The sequence below is a fragment of the Tachypleus tridentatus genome, chromosome 4 (genome assembly GCF_004210375.1).
Source record: "Tachypleus tridentatus isolate NWPU-2018 chromosome 4, ASM421037v1, whole genome shotgun sequence".
Classification (NCBI taxonomy): Eukaryota; Metazoa; Arthropoda; class Merostomata; order Xiphosura; family Limulidae; genus Tachypleus; species Tachypleus tridentatus.
Genome location: NC_134828.1, coordinates 19891830 through 19908501, shown reverse-complemented (window position 1 = coordinate 19908501; position 16672 = coordinate 19891830). Strand labels below are relative to the sequence as shown.

The window sequence follows — 16672 nt, the reverse complement described above, 5'->3', positions numbered from 1 at the left end:
CACTATTTACTCTATTTTAAGTGGAGTACACAACAAATACAATACAAACATTAAAACACAATCAACTGTGTTATGTGGGGTACACAACAAAAATACAAATATTCAAAAAATAAGTGGATTGCAGTATTCATTACAAAACAATCAGTGGAGTGCACAGCAAACATTAAAAACACAATCAGTTCTATGCTAAGTAGAGTACACTACTAATAAAATACAAACATAAGAAACACCATCAACTCTATGTAAAGTGAAATAAATAACAAACAGAACAGAAACATTAAAAACACGATCATCTTTATGTTAAGTAGAGTACAACAGACTGATAAACAGACTGAAACCAGGCGGTCAATAAGAAGTATATTTTATTTTCACTGAGCTCAAGATAGAACGTGACACCTTGGTTACCGACTCGTCACAATCTTGACTGAATGTGGTTTGAACAAACCATTTGAAAATCTTTTTTTGTTGACAGATTCTGAAGACTATGTCAACTTTTTAACTTTTGTTCCCGGTTATTTTTGTTCTAGTTACTAAAAATTATCAGTTATTTATTTTGAACAACACGGAAGTTTTATAAAACAGACAAAAAACATGTCACTAACATTTGAAGACAAATTTTCTAAAGTTCGACTTTCCTAAGACAGATGTTTGTGAATCGAACACATGTGTATCAGCGTATATTTCAAAAGACACACTTATGTCAAAACACGGTAGCTGTAACTTACTGTGGAATATTACAGTGCATGTTTCTCTCAACTTCTATTTAAAGGAAATAATTTTAACTTTGTAGATATTCAAGATCTGGGAAGCCAGACATTTTGAAACCAGTGAAACCTATCTTGACGACTGCGTGGAGGTTTGTTTGCTTGTTTTGAATATTACGAAAAACCACACGGGGGCTATCTACGTTAACAGTCGCTAATTTAGCAGTGTAAAACGAGACGGAAGGCAGCCACTCATCAACATCTACCGCCAACACTTGGGCTACTTTTTACCAATGAACAGGAGGATTGATCGTAATATTATAACGCTTCAACGGCTGAAAGGGCCTGAATATTTGGTGTGACAAGGATTCGAACTCACAACTTCAGATTGCGAGTCGAGAGCCATAACCACGAGTCCATCCTTGGTCAATGTGGAGAACGAACCTTCTATTTCTCTTTCTATGTTCCTTAACTTAGAAATGACCACTTGAGGTACATTGGTCAAGGTAAATAATATACACATCACATTTTCCTACCATCATAGATATTCATCTAGTGATACATTTTCAGGTTTCCTTCACTTGTGTTTATTATTATTCACCCACGTTTTAAATAACACTGGGGTGAACATGATCCCTTTCTCGTTTTTCTATTTTCAACACCACCCATCCACCACCAACCGCCAACCACCAGCCCGCGGCTTGACACGAGCGGAAGTAGGATCTATTTCAATTCATCCCCTATCAACAACACCCCTTTACACACCTAACGAGCATATGAAAGAAAAATCATTAAGGTTATTAATTCAATCTGTTATAGCTAACACAGTTCTTAGACAGAACATTTCATTCACTATATAATCATAAAATTTAACCCTATACATTCAGGGCCACATCATCAGACTACAATTTATTATCACACTCAACAGAGAGATATAAACTTTAACTAACAGAGAAAAATAATTATGTCAAAGAACTAAATATACAGCACTAGAACAAATGTCCTTGTTCCATACCAGAAGGTGTTATTTATGAAGCAATTGTAAACAAATGCCCGAGTAGAGAAGAGAAGGTAGTGTGTGAATACAATAACATTTATGAATTGTTATTTTGGCCTGTAAAACTTGTTTTAAGCATTTTTTTGTCAAAACACAGATATAAAACTATTTGGTATAATAGGGAAGGCTTTTGATATGGTGTTTTTTTTCATAAATCACTTCTTTGCTCAGACAGTTAGTCTGAACTTGTTGTAAAGTTATGCCTCATCATGTGCCCCATGTTAAAAGGTATAAAATTTTTATATAAAACTATTTTGTATAATAGGGAAGGCTTTTGATATGGTGTTTTTTTCATAAATCACTTCTTTGTTCAGACAGTCAGTCTGAACTAAAGTTATGCCTCATCATGTGCCCCAGGTTAAAAGGTATAAAATTTTTATATAAAACTATTTTGTATAATAGGGAAGGCTTTTGATATGGTGTTTTTGTCATAAATCACTTCTTTGTTCAGACAGTTAGTCTAAACTTGTTGTAAAGTTATGCCTCATCATGTGCCCCAGGTTAAAAGGTATAAAATTTTTGATTTTCTAGTATGTCTGTTTAAGTTTCGTTTATATCCTTTCTCTTTATAAGTGAATGTAAAATGTATTGGTTTACAGTTTTTCTCACATATATATGTTAAAATAAGTGTTATTTCACAGTTTGGATTCTGAAATCTAAATTACAAGAATTCAGTTCTGGGTTTTATTGATTTTACTTATTGTTATAATGTTTGACTAAATAGTTTTCTTCATCATGAATATAAAATTAATGTTTTTCATATTTTGTTTTCAAAGGGGTTTTATTTCCTTCTATCAAATAAGTACTTTATTTGTGTTTTTTATAAATTTATGTTTTCTTTGAAATTCATAATTACTTTCCTTGTACTATTCAGTTCAAGCTAAAAAGATTTCTATTTTAATAACATTTGTTGTCCATTGTTAAATGGTCGTATTTTATATCATTTATGCATTCAGAGTCCGTTAAAATTACTGTCTATTAAAGTGAACAGGTTATTTTTGTTTAAATAATCTTGTGCTTGATAGGCCTTTTTTTCAGGCCCGGCATGACCAGATGGATAAGGCACTCGACTTGTAAGCTAAAAGTCGCGGTTTCGAATCCCCGTCACATCAAACATGGTCGCCATTTTAGACGTGGGGGCATTATAATGTGACGGTCAATATTTTGTTTTGGATGTAAAATTTCAATGGACATACATCTGATGGAACACAAAAGAAGCACAAATAACTTTAAAAGTGTCTTTCTTTTGTTTGTTTCTTCCTGGAATATACTTCCAGCTACAAATAATGGTTGTTTATATAGTTAGAATTGTTTAATGAAACTTTGAAAAGGTAAAATATTGTCTTTACATATTACTGATCATCCCGGTTGGTACATTTGTGAAGACCCCAACAATGGCTGACATGTTGGCTATGACATCAATAAAATGTATTTTTTCTCGCACAATGAAGAAAGTTAGAAATACAGTGAATATAATTTCTGTCTTTCTAAGGACTGTAACATCGCTTAGTGGCAAGAAGTTTAAGAAATTATACAAGAACAATATACCTATCGCTCCGATACTTCCTCGGATGAAAATTATTAAATATTGCAACAAAATATAGTATTATGTTTTTATTGTTTCTGTCATGTGAAAAGGGCGAAACGTTGTCCTCTACTTTATTTTAATAAAAGGTTTAATACCCATACCAGCCGTCTTGAGATACATTTTTTATTTCAAGTGTGTTTCTCGTCTTCAAGAATGATCTCAAAACAGAAGACGAAAGTCTATTAAAACGTTTTCCTCACACTTGTGTTTCTACAACAGACAGTTGCTGTATAACTAAGCTTCAGATAAATACATATATTCATATCACAATTCTCTTGAAACTTTAACCCATGTACAGCTTTTTATGACTTATTTTAGATAATATATGCTCAATAGAGGTCACTACAATATTGTGATATTTTTTCTCCCTCAATTTGTTATTTATTTCATTCAAACTTATGTATTATTATTGTCTGTAGTCTTTATGATAAACAAATTCTAATTATTTAATAATAACTTTAATATTCTTATTGTTAATCAACTACTAATTACAGATTTGTTTTTATCCATTTTTCCTCTACTTGGTGGGACTCAATCCTCGGTCTTACAAACCGAGGTAAAGTTTTTATAAATCCTTCATTTCCTTAAAACTATGAGTCTGTACTGTGGTGTTAACTACTTATGTTAAAGTTGCAAAGAAAGCATCAGGCAAGCAGCTGTGACTTATAAAATGAAAACAAGTTAATTATAAGTACCTGTATCAGGTTTATATTATTATATAAAATATTAACCATTAGAAAAATAATATTTTATCTTAACAACCTTGACTTGAAGACCTAAATGTACCTGTATTTGCCTGCAGTCTTTACACATGTTCCACATAAGTGTAAAAATTCAAACTTGCACTTTCACGTGCATGTGTACATTACTTGACACGTCACATCACGTGACAAAAACAAAACTTAAAATTTGCAAATTTTCATCAGAATGCAGTTTTCAGATGGGTGTTTTTAATGTTATCGTGTAGTTTGTATTTGAATTTCGCACAAAGCTACACGCTATCCATACATAATTTAGTAATGCAAGACCAGAGGGAAGGAAGCCAGTCATCAACATCTACTGCCAATTCTAAGTACACTTTGTAGATGATTATAGAGATATTGGTTGTGCAGGTTTCTTGGATCCATCCTATTTTTTATTACCTGAATGAGACATTGCATTGCAGAATTGATGATTGGTCCAGTATTAGTTACGTAGATGTAACACATACGAATTTGGTTGTTTTTCCGAGATGTATATGTGTATATAATATTTTGTGAACTGCTTTCGGATCATATTTTCTTTTCCCTGGGTTTCATAAGTTTCAAAGCCACACGACAATGACCAAGTGATGAAGAGAAACATGACCTTTGTTTGTAGTAACCAATGGACAGTTGGTGCACTCCAAATAGCTGAGTCACCAACTCATTTCCACGCAAGAGTACAGCAAAAATATTTTAATATCAATTTCCAATTATTAAAAGCCTTTCTTGAAATATTCGTAGCTTTAACTTTTAAAGTTATGTAGTTGAAGTGTAACATTTAGTTCATTTTGTTTTTCTATATAAAAAGATTTACACCTTTTTTCACTTCATTCAAGTTTTGCTCAACAGATGCCACTACTATGAGAATATGCTGTACAGATGTTTTACAGTCTTAACCTGGATTGTATTTATACGGTTTACTCTCAAACACATGCCATTTTACATTTTTTATTAAGAAGACAGTCTAGGTATTGTTATATAACTTCAAACGAAATCACATCATTTTACGTTTATTATTTGAAAGGTTCAAGTTTTGATGTAAAGACAAGAGTCTTTACGTTTGATGTTTGAAGTTTTACTGGAAAGATTCTTTTACTGCTTTCGGTAAGTAACTTTCATTTTGTCTCCAAGGAATCTGTTTAAAATCAGACATAGTAATCTGAAGGATTTATTCTAATCCAGTTTATACTTGGTTTGGTACTGAAATATGTTTATTTACTATGAGATTAGTGTGGTATAGATAAAAGTTTGTGTGACAGAATTCTTTAGATATAAACATAAATTAACACATAAAGAAGTTATCAAAATGCAAACAGAATGATAAACGATTAAAAATATCGAGTGTAATGTAACACACAAAATCGTGGAGACAAAGGTCAGAAAATCTAACGACATCTCAGTTTTAAACATATATACGCTATACAAGTAAAACTGTCTGTGTGGATATTGTTATCACAATTTCTGGTTTATGGCCTCAAAGAACCAGTGACCATAAATATCAGGTAATTTATTTAAGAACCAACTTATCACAGATTAGAAAATTTATATCCACTGATAAACGGAGGTTTTTAGATGTAATTCTCTTCCAAATGGAGATAATCATGTTGTGAAGAAACAAAGACACAGATCGATAAATAACTTATCCACAGTACCACACAACAAAATATAAGAAAATATCCACAATACCATACACTAAAATATAGCAAAATATCCACAGTACCACACACTAAAATAAAGAATATATCCACAGTACAATACGTTAAAATATAACAAAATATCCACTGTATAATATTCTAAAATATATAGAGTACCATATATTAAAATACGACAAAATATCCACAGTACCATACATTAAAATAAAACAAAATATTCACAGTACCATACACTAAAAATATAACAAAATCCACAGTACATACAGTAAAGTATAACAGACAATCCATAGTACAATGCACTAAAATATATCAAAATATACACAGTTCCATACATTAAAATATAACAAAATATCCACAGTACCATACATTAAAATAAAACAGAATGTTCACAGTACCATACACTAAAATATAACAAAATATCTACAGTACCATACATTAAAATAAAACAGAATGTTCACAGTACCATACACTAAAATATTACAAAAATCCACAGTACATACAGTAAAGAGTGACAGAATATCCATAGTAAAATACACTAAAATATAACAAAAATCCACAGTACATACAGTTAAGTATGACAGAATATCCATAGTAAAATACACTATCATATTCTAAAATATACATCGTATCATACATAAAAGTATAATAAAATATGCATAGTAACATACTCTAAAATGTAACAAAATATCCTCTGTACCATACATTAAGTGTGATAACATATCCACAGTACTACACACAAAAATATCACAAAATATTCGCAGTACCATATACTATAACATAAACAAATATCCACAGTATTATACACTAAAAGACAACACAATTTCCACCGTATTATGCACTAATATAAAATAAAAGAAAAGTAGTTAAAAACAAGGGTCTTTTGAGGAATAATGAAAATAAATACAGTTAGAACTCTTTATATCTAATACATGGGAAAAATTGTTGTACGTCTCTGATCTAGAAAATCATTTGTGATAACAGGATAATTGATAACCAGGGACGGCAACATGACTTTCTTCTGGACGAGTATTCTTATTTTATAAAGACGTAAGTTGTATTTCTGAACCAAACAAAGAGTATTCATGGTTTTAAGATTGAAATAAAACTGTAATATTTTCTGTGTAAACTGTGATGGTTAGTGAGTTATCAACAATAACTAAATAATAATTTGATTTATTATTGTTAGAAATAAGTGTTCAGTTTTTAATGAATTTTGAATTTTTCTACTACATGTTTTTGAACATATGTTAATAGCTTACAGATTTTTGTTTTTCTATCTTATTCTAGATTGTCCGAACAAAGTTCACTATAAATAAGAAAGAATATGAAAAACAGGAATACGGAAAGAGGAAACACTTCCTTTGAAGTGTCAAAGACATTGGATCTCTCTTTCAGAAAATCAAATTTCCTGGTATTGGAATTATTCTAACTGTATTTCAGTGTATTGCTCAATGTATTCAATTAATGCTGGTTAAACTTACTCCAGGTGTCTCCAGACAGGTTATTTTGATTTACCGTGGAATATACATGGCTGCTTTCTGTGTACCAATTATTTTACATAGCCGTCACTCTTTCTTACCGAATATTCTGTTCCAGTATTTAATAATTTTCATCCGAGGAATCACTGGAACGATAGGTATATTGTTCTTGTATAATTCGTTAAACTTCTTGCCACTAAGCGATGTTACAGTTCTTACAAAGACAGAAATTATATTCACTGTAATTCTAGCTTTCTTCATTCTGAGAGAAAAATACATTTTATTGACGTAATAGCCATCCCGTTAGCCATTGTTGGGATCATCCTAATTAGTTGTCCATCTTTTATTTTTGGACGATTGGACAGTAAATTGGATGCACAATCTCGAATTGTTGGGTCGTTACTAGCTGTTGGTTATGGTTTTTTCACCTCGTTGACGACTATCATAGTGCGTAGAATAAAATCTTTAAACTATGCTGTGGTTATGTTCTCTTACTGTGCCATCCAGACTCTACTGTTATGCACTTATCAGTTTATTGTTAACGATACTGTATTTCCAGAATGTGGAACTGTGATTTGGTTCATATTTGGAATTGGAATACTTAGTTTTGTCACTCAGTATTTTTATGTTAACGCCCTACGTTGAAAAGGCTAGTTGTGTGGCTTTAGTGGGTTCCTTGGAAATTGTTTTTTCTTTTATCTTTCAAATCACGATAACTGGTGAAGATGTAACTTTGTCGAGTGTGGTAGGTGCAGTGTTCATTACATTAGCAGTAGTAATGAAAGCATGTCTTCAATGGTATTCTGAAAGTCCTGAGAGTTTTTGGAAAGCTTTGAACAAAATAGGCTTACGATACTTTAATAGTTAATACAAGCTTCTACTAAATTCTCTATACAGCAGTAATATGATCGATATGGACATTGAAATTCATAATATCATTTCTTAAAGTGTATTTGGAAGAAGTGTTTTTAATCAACGTCTTACTTTTAGTGAATCTTTATTTATTAAGATTAATAACCACTGATTAATAAGAATTTATAAATGTAATAAGAAAAATGTTGAAACCTTTCTTTATGTAATCAAAATGCAAGAAAAGTATAAATAAATATTCCGTAATATAAATATTGTTGTTAATATTTTCTAAAATTGATCTCTGAGGTCATTCATAGAAACCAAAAAACATATTTGGAAACAAATAAAATAATATTATTACACAAAATTTATATATATCTCACAATTGAATTATCTAAAGACTAAACACAGTTTTAGATAGAAATTTACATTGTAGGACTTTGGATTGTTTTTGTTTTCATACCATTAAAGTACAGAAACTTTATTATATCATTTGTTAGAATGAGACCCTGAACGCAAGCTCTGACTGGTTTCCTTATAGGAGGTGAGGAGCAGAGAGCTCCATGAGGTGGAAACAATGATGCTGTACTTATAAAATATGGAACCAGAAAGGCGTGTAGCTAGGCTTACATTGCTGTTAGTCATAGTTCCACAAAGTGGAATCAGAGAGTGCATAACTATAGGAAAGCGTATAATGATTAAGTAATCATTGCTGATAGTTCATGAACCAACCACAAGAGAAAAATGTAGATCAATAAACACATCATCATATCTCTAGTAATGATAAAAGCCTAAGATTTACATTACATCTAGTTTATATACTATTTTACATAATCCTGAAGAGAATGAAGTGAAGTGATTAGTTCTTGTTAAGGCACTACAGGTGGATCATATAACTTAGAGGATATCATCATATAAAGTATCAGCTTACCGTTAGAGCTACCACTAATAAAATTAATTGTATTACGTAGATTTTACCATTAAATGCAAACAAATTATGTTGCTAATTCATATTAATAATCATTTAAAGAGTTGCTTCAAAGGAAAATTATTACTTGAATGATGCAACTGTAATAACACTGTTACGTCAGTCATGCTTTACTTACATTGAATACGTTTTCTATTCAATTTTATAGTCAATACTATTTTACCTTATTTGCATAAAATAATTTTCACATTATCTGTTGTAACATAATTATTTATATCTCTACATATTTACCACACATAATAATTTAACATTGAAACTTACAAACACATAATGCGTATTTGAATATTTATAAATATTGTCTGGTGCTATTTGTTACATATATATTTATTCTACTTTCTGTGTTTGTAACTCCATTGTTATAAATATCCCTAATTTCGATTCGGTGGCATACCTTTAAGTCAGGTGATCTCACTACAAATTGTATGGTCTACAAAACAAGTCGTATTTATCGACCAATATAAAATCAGTTTGTAAAAAACATTCATATAAATTCACTTAAACAACATGTCAGAATTCATCGAAGTGACTGCCCCTTGTTCCTCAGAGATCATAAGTCAAGGGGTATGACCTGTCTTGGCCATGTTTCAGAGTTAAAGAGCCTTGATCGTATTTCAAGATGTCAAGTAAGGATGAAACAAACGTTATCCACTTTTACAGTGATTTCGATAATCAATTGAAACGTTCTGTTGATGATAAATCGGGGTACAACGAAACCTCTTTTCTCTAGAAAGTCTACTGAAAGAAAGTCAAGTCATGAACTGGTACTAAAGGTCTCACTCTAAGGTCGTTTTTGTACGTGACAAAGGGTCCGTTAGACATAGAAAAACACTGTAATATTTGATAGCGTAATTCCTCTGTTCTTTAAAACCATTAGTCTTCTTTGAAATCATTGGTGGAATATTATCTGTTCCAGATGTCTTATCATGTGTTATTTTTTACGAGGTGTACGTATATGAACATTTAGTATCTGATGTGCATTGGTAGGAAAAGTAGCAAGAAAACATTATTAAAGGGCTATATCTTTTATACTAAAGCCATAGAACACTGTTCTATTCACAGATGAGTCACGTTTTCGTATTGTCGGGTCTGATGGACTTCAACTTGTCTGGAGAAAAGAAGGAAAACAATATGACGACATACCAATCACTGGAGTGTCCCTAGTGTAGTGGTATGAGGAGGCAACCACAGAATATCACATACAGAGGAACCTGAATGCTTAACGTGTTAAAATCTCACGTAATTTCCTTCCCTCAGAGACTACCATGATGTCACTCTTATTAGCTGGACAATGCTTGTTTACACTCTGCACGTATCCATGCAGAATATGTTGTCGTAATGCTATGACCACTATACTTACCACTACCTTCACTGGACTGAAGATATATGTGATGAGGTAGGATACAACACCTTCAAAGATTACAAAGAGAGCAGATAACAGTTGATCCAGATATTGCAGGACAAGTGGCGTGGGATATTTCAATATAAAAGAAGACATCTTGTGACCAGTAGTCTCAAGTGATTACCACAGAACAGAGAACAACTCATCCAAGTATAGCAGGACGAGTGGCAGAAGAGTCTTCAATATGGGATAAGACATCTAGTAGCCAGTAATCTCCAGAGATTACCAGAGAACAGATATCAGTTTACTGTATGTACTGCAAGACGACTGGCAGTATATTTTTCAATACAGGATAAGACGTCTGGTAAGCAGTATGAGACGTATGACCATGGAACTCTTTGTTTACATTATTGAACAAAAAAATCAACAACAAAAAAAGACTGTCAGGTGTTTCTGGTTTAAATATGTGAGTCCCCATTACTTAAAAATAGAGATAACCAGGGTTGTCAGAAAATTTCTTTCTCTTCACCCCACTCATAAGTTTGGTATTTTGATCATGCAACCCAAAAAAATAAATATATAATAAAATAATACAATAATAATAATTCTAAACAAAACAACCATTTCTTGAATTTCACTTGAGAAAGGCTAGCAAGCCAGCAACCCCAGAAAACCAACAACAGACCCGATGTGTGAATATTACAGGAATCAACTGATGTGGGCCTCAGACCTTCACCGAATGATGTGGGTTCAGGGCCCACTGGCAGCTGATGTGGGACTCGGGGCCCTTCAAAGGCTGATGTGGGACTCAGGGCTCTTCAACGAGTGATGTGGTACCTGATCTTTCAGAGCCGGATGGGGATCCGAAGATCCTATGATAAGATTTTGATGTAGGGGATACAGAAGAACCCAACTTTTACTTGTCTGTCTCTAATTATTCCCTGGAGTGCCTGAGCTATACGACAGAAGTTACGGTTCCTTTCTTTGTAAAAGATGTAAAAACAATATACAAACATTTACGATTATGGCTCTAGGTATTACATAAGTAACGAGGAGACTGGTGGATGTGTGTGGTGTTTCAGCCATTGCTGGGAATTGTCGAGTTAGTGTGTTTTAGCATTGAGCTAGTATTTTGTAGCTGAATATTTTCTCACTAACATGGAGTAGAATATTAAGGGTTAGTCGATATGCCACGTTTATTATCTGGTATTGTATATTCTTTAATCGTTTCCTGAGGCGACTGGACGTGGTGCAAGTGACCATGCACCCATATTACATGAGAGGCCTGATAAACGCTTTGTAAATGGTTATGATGATGTCTTGGGAGTATCCTTTATAGGTGTTTCTGATCTGTCTGAGGTTACGTGTTGTTTCGCTGAATTAGAAATTCTGCTAAAATGCTGTGTCCAGTTCAGTGCCATATTAAAATGGTGTGTCCAGATCAGTGCCATGTTAAAATGGTGTGTCCAGATCAGTGCCATGTTAAAATGGTGTGTCCAGTTCAGTGCCATGTAAAAATAATGCGTCCAGTCTAGTGCCATGTTAAAATGATGTGTCCAGTTCAGTGCCATGTTAAAATTGTGTGTCAAGTTTCGTGCCATGTTGAAAGTGTCTCCGAGGAATATAATCGATTTAGTAAATTTGATCTTAGTGTTTAATAAATTCACTTTTGTCTGTGTAATCTTCTTCTGTTTGCTTTTAAAACTCCTGTGAAATCTTTTTTTCTTGTGTTTTGTTATGGATACACGCCACCTGTTACACCACGTCATTATGTGGTTCGACGAAATTTGAACTTTACTAGCCACGAATAGAGAGGTCAATCGATGTACTCCAAACTGCTACATCGTCTAAATATTGAGATGCGTGAGTATACGGGAGTTCTAGGAACGGGATACCATAGACGTGGATAATTTATAACAGCGGGCTTAGGGCTGACCCCGGGGACACCAGTCGTAAGAGTAAACGGACGTGTAAGCGTTTGATGTATGCGAACTCTGGCTCGTCGATTTGAGAAAAGCTCGAAGATACATCTGATTATTGTGTCAGGGATCTGGAGATAGTGCAATTAAAATAACATTATGCTTTGGCACTATCAAAAGATTTATTAACGCGAAGAAATGTAACGACTGTCATGTTGCTTACGGTTGAAATATGGTTTCAGTCACTCTACAAGGTGATCGCTCGTCTGTCTTTGTGTCTGTCTTTGTGTCTGTCTTTGTTTTGAATTTCCTTTATCATATAGTTGAGTTCCAGATGGTACAGCTATCTGTAACTTATAATTCTTAACATTAGTTTACCTGTGGAATTGTGGAGGCTTATTGGTCTGTAGTTTGTCAGGTCTCGTATGTCAGCGGAAATATTGGGACAAACAATAATGATTGCGCTTTTCCAGTGTCTCTTGACACTTGTAAGGAAGAATTTCCATCCTCCGTACTCCTGTTTTTCATATTCTTCGTGATTTATAGTTAACTCTGCTCGAACATCTAGAATATGATATATAAATAAAATATAGCTATAAGCTTTTAACATGTGTTCAGAGAAACATATAGTAGAAAAAGTCAAAACTTAATCAATAGCTGAACACTTATTTCTTACCTTTAAAACAATAATAAATTAAGTTATTATTTAGTTGTTGTTCACTCACTGACCATTACAGATTACACAGTAAACATTACAGTATTATTTCAATCTTACAACCATGAATAATGTTGGTTTGGTTCACAAATACAACCTACATATTTACCTTGGTACAGTCAGAAGGAGAATCCTCGTTCATTAGAAAATCATGTGCCATCATAATTGATAACAGGTTATCAATTATCCTGTTGTCACAAATGGTTTTGTAGATCGGAGACGTACACTATGTGTCCCATGTATTAGATATAAAGAGTTCTAACTGTATTGAATTTCATTATTCTGTTTCAAGTGATCCTTCTTTTAAATACTTGCTGTAATTTTTATACGGTATAATACGGTGGATATTTTGTTATATTTTAGAATACGGCACTTTGGATATATTATTATATATCAGTGTATGGTACTGTGTATCATTTGTTAGATTTTAGAGTATTGAAATGTGGTTATTTTATAAAATTATATTACATGGTACTGTGGATATTTGGTTACATTTTAGTATATGGTACTGTGGAAATTTTGTTCTATTTTAGTGTATAGTACTGTGGATATTTTATTATATTTTAGTGTATGGAATTGTGTTCTGTATTATATTTTAGTAAATTTTACTGCGTGTATATTTTAGTGTATGCTACAATGGATATTTTATTATAGTTTAGTATGTAATGTGGATATTTTGTTACATTTAGTATCTGATACCATGGAGAGCTTATTATATTTTAGTATATGATAGTGTAAATATTTTAATATTTTTCAGTAAATAGTACTGTAGTTATTTTATTATATTTTAGTATGTGGTAATGTGGATATTTTGTTATATTTTAGTGTATGGTACTGCGAATATTTTGTTATATTTTAGTGTATGGTACTGCGAATATTTTGTTATATTTTAGTGTATGGCACTTTTGAATATTTTGTTATATTGTAGTTTATGGTTCTGTGGATATTTTATTTACCGATCTATGTCTTTTTGTTTCTTTCAGAACCTGAATAACTCCAACTGGAAGGGAATTATATCTGAAAAACTTTCATTTACCAGAGGATCTAGCTTTTCTAAGTGTTAGACTTAAATAAATCACCCAGAATTTACTATCATCTCATGTTTGAGGCCGATAATCCATAAACTGTTTTTGAAACATCCTTCAGACAACTAGTTTTATTATGTTGATCTAATAAATAAAGTAAATTCTCAGTATTTCTCTATATATATTATTTTGTCTAGAACAAGAGAACAGTTCCAACAACTGTATAGAATTATATTAACGTGAGTTCCTTTTTCAATATATCTACATATGGCTGTACATTTGTTGAAAACACGATAATTATAAACATACATAACAACATGCTGTAAAACACATGTGGATCTAAAACTTAGATGACTCATGTTTGTGAATGTGTAATTTATCATAAAACGGATGGAACTTCAAGTGGATTTCTCGTTATCAACTACGATGTGTAATTTACTCACATTTGTTCCGATGATTTTTTTTTGTTTACTTTAGTGTCAACGAACAGTGGGATTAACCGTCACATTGTATTTTCCTCATGTCTGACAAAATATATATGTTTGGATAAATGGGGATTCGAAACCGTGACCTTCAGACTACGGGTCAAGCACCTTAGCCAAATGGTCCATGTTACATTACACCTCGATATTGTTTTCATCGTTTGTCATTCTGTTTGCAAGTTTGATAACTTCTTTATGTGTTAGTTTATGTTTGTCCCTGAAACATTCTGTCACACACTCTTATCTTCACGAAACAATCTGATGGTAAATAAACACATTTCAATACTAAACAAAACAAAAACTGGATAACAGTAAATATATCAAGTTAATGTGTAAAATGGCCAAACATGAGTCTTGTTTTTACATCAAGATCGGAACTCTTCAAATAATGAATAAAATCCCTGACCCTAAATAGCACCTTGTTTCAGCCTTTTATCCAGCTGATATTTATTTTAGTTTTTATTGATTGATTGTTTGAATTAAGTACAAAGCTACACAATGATCTATTTGTGCTCCGCTTAACACACCTATCGAAACTCGGATTTTTAATGGTGGGTGTTCGCAGATATAATGCTCTGCCACTGGAGGACATTAACTCTTGAAAGACACACTATCAGTTATTGTATCCGTTAATAAAAGACACCATCACTAATCCATCTATTAATCAAAACCCCATTATTGCAGCCATTAACTATCACTCACTGTATCGATTATCCAAAGATAGTACGACTTGTTCTATCTTTTAAAAACACCATCAACAATATGATAAATGGAGTAAACAACAAAGAGAATACAAACAATAAAACACTGTAAACTCTATGATAATTGAAAACCTAAGAAACAGATTATAAGCATTAAAAAATACTATCAACTCTATCCTAAGTTAAGTACACAACAAATATACAAACATTAAAACACAATCAACTCTGTCTTATGTGGAGTACACAACAAATATACAAACATTAAAAACAGTATTCATTACAAAATAAGTGGAGTGCATAATAAACATTAAAAACACTATCAATTCTATGTTAAGTAAAGTACACATCAAACAGAATACAAACATAAGAAACACCATCAACTCTATGTAAAGTGGAATACATAGCAAACAGAACAGAAACATTAAAAACACGATCATCTTTATGTTAAGTAGTGAACATCGTGAACTGGTTTTGAAAAATAACAATAATAAAGAGAGAAAAACTTCTCTTGTTATATCTTGTTATAATATTCTGATAAACAGACTGAAACCAGGCAGTCAGTAAGAAGTATATTTTATTTTCACTGAGCCCAAGATAGAACGTGAAACCTTGGTTACCGACTCGTAACAATCTTGACTGAATGTGGTTTGAACAAACAATTTAAAAATCTTTTTTTGTTGACAGATTCTGAAGACCATGTCAACTTTTTAACTTTTGTACCCGGTTATTTTTATTTTAGTTGCTAAAAATTATCAGTTATTTATTTAAACAACACGGAAGTTTCACAAAACAGACAAAAAACATGTCACAAACATTTGAAGACAAATTTTCTAAAGTTCGACTTTCCTAAGACAGATGTTTGTGAATCGAACACATGTGTATCAGCGTATCTTTCAAAGACACACCTGTGTCAAAACACGGTAGCTGTAACTTACTGTGGAATATCACAGTGCATGTTTCTCTCAACTTTTATTTAACGGAAATAATTTTAACTTTGTAGATATTCAAGATCTGGGAAGCCAGACATTTTAAAACCAGTCAAACCAGTCTTGCCGACTGCGTGGAGGTTTGTTTGCTTGTTTTTAATATTACGAAAATCCACTCGGGGACTATCTACGTTAACAGTCGCTAATTTAGCAGTGCAAAACTAGACGGAAGGCAGCCACTCATCAACATCTACCGCCAACACTTGGGCTACTTTTACCAATGAACAGATTTATCGTAATATTATAACGCTCCAACGGCTGAAAGGGCCTGCATATTTAGTGTGACGAGAATTCGAACTCACAACTTTAGATTGCGAGTCGTGCACCATATCCACTTGTCTATGCTTGGTCAATGTGGAGAACGAACCTTCTATTTCTCTTTCTATGTTCCTTAACTTAGAAACGACCACTTGAGATACAGTGGTCAAGGTAAATAATATACA

At 32.5% G+C, this 16672-nt stretch overlaps 1 protein-coding gene and 1 long non-coding RNA gene across 3 annotated transcripts in view; one reads left to right on the top strand and one right to left on the bottom strand.

The window, feature by feature from the left end:
• LOC143248624 (uncharacterized) overlaps positions 1–16672 on the bottom strand; it is a 231661-nt gene that overhangs the window by 170409 nt on the left and 44580 nt on the right. The window lies entirely within an intron of this gene.
• Positions 5029–7119, top strand: LOC143248256 (uncharacterized). Its single transcript, XR_013026847.1, has 3 exons — positions 5029–5196; positions 6726–6791; positions 7032–7119. It is a non-coding gene; the product is annotated as an uncharacterized LOC143248256 (long non-coding RNA).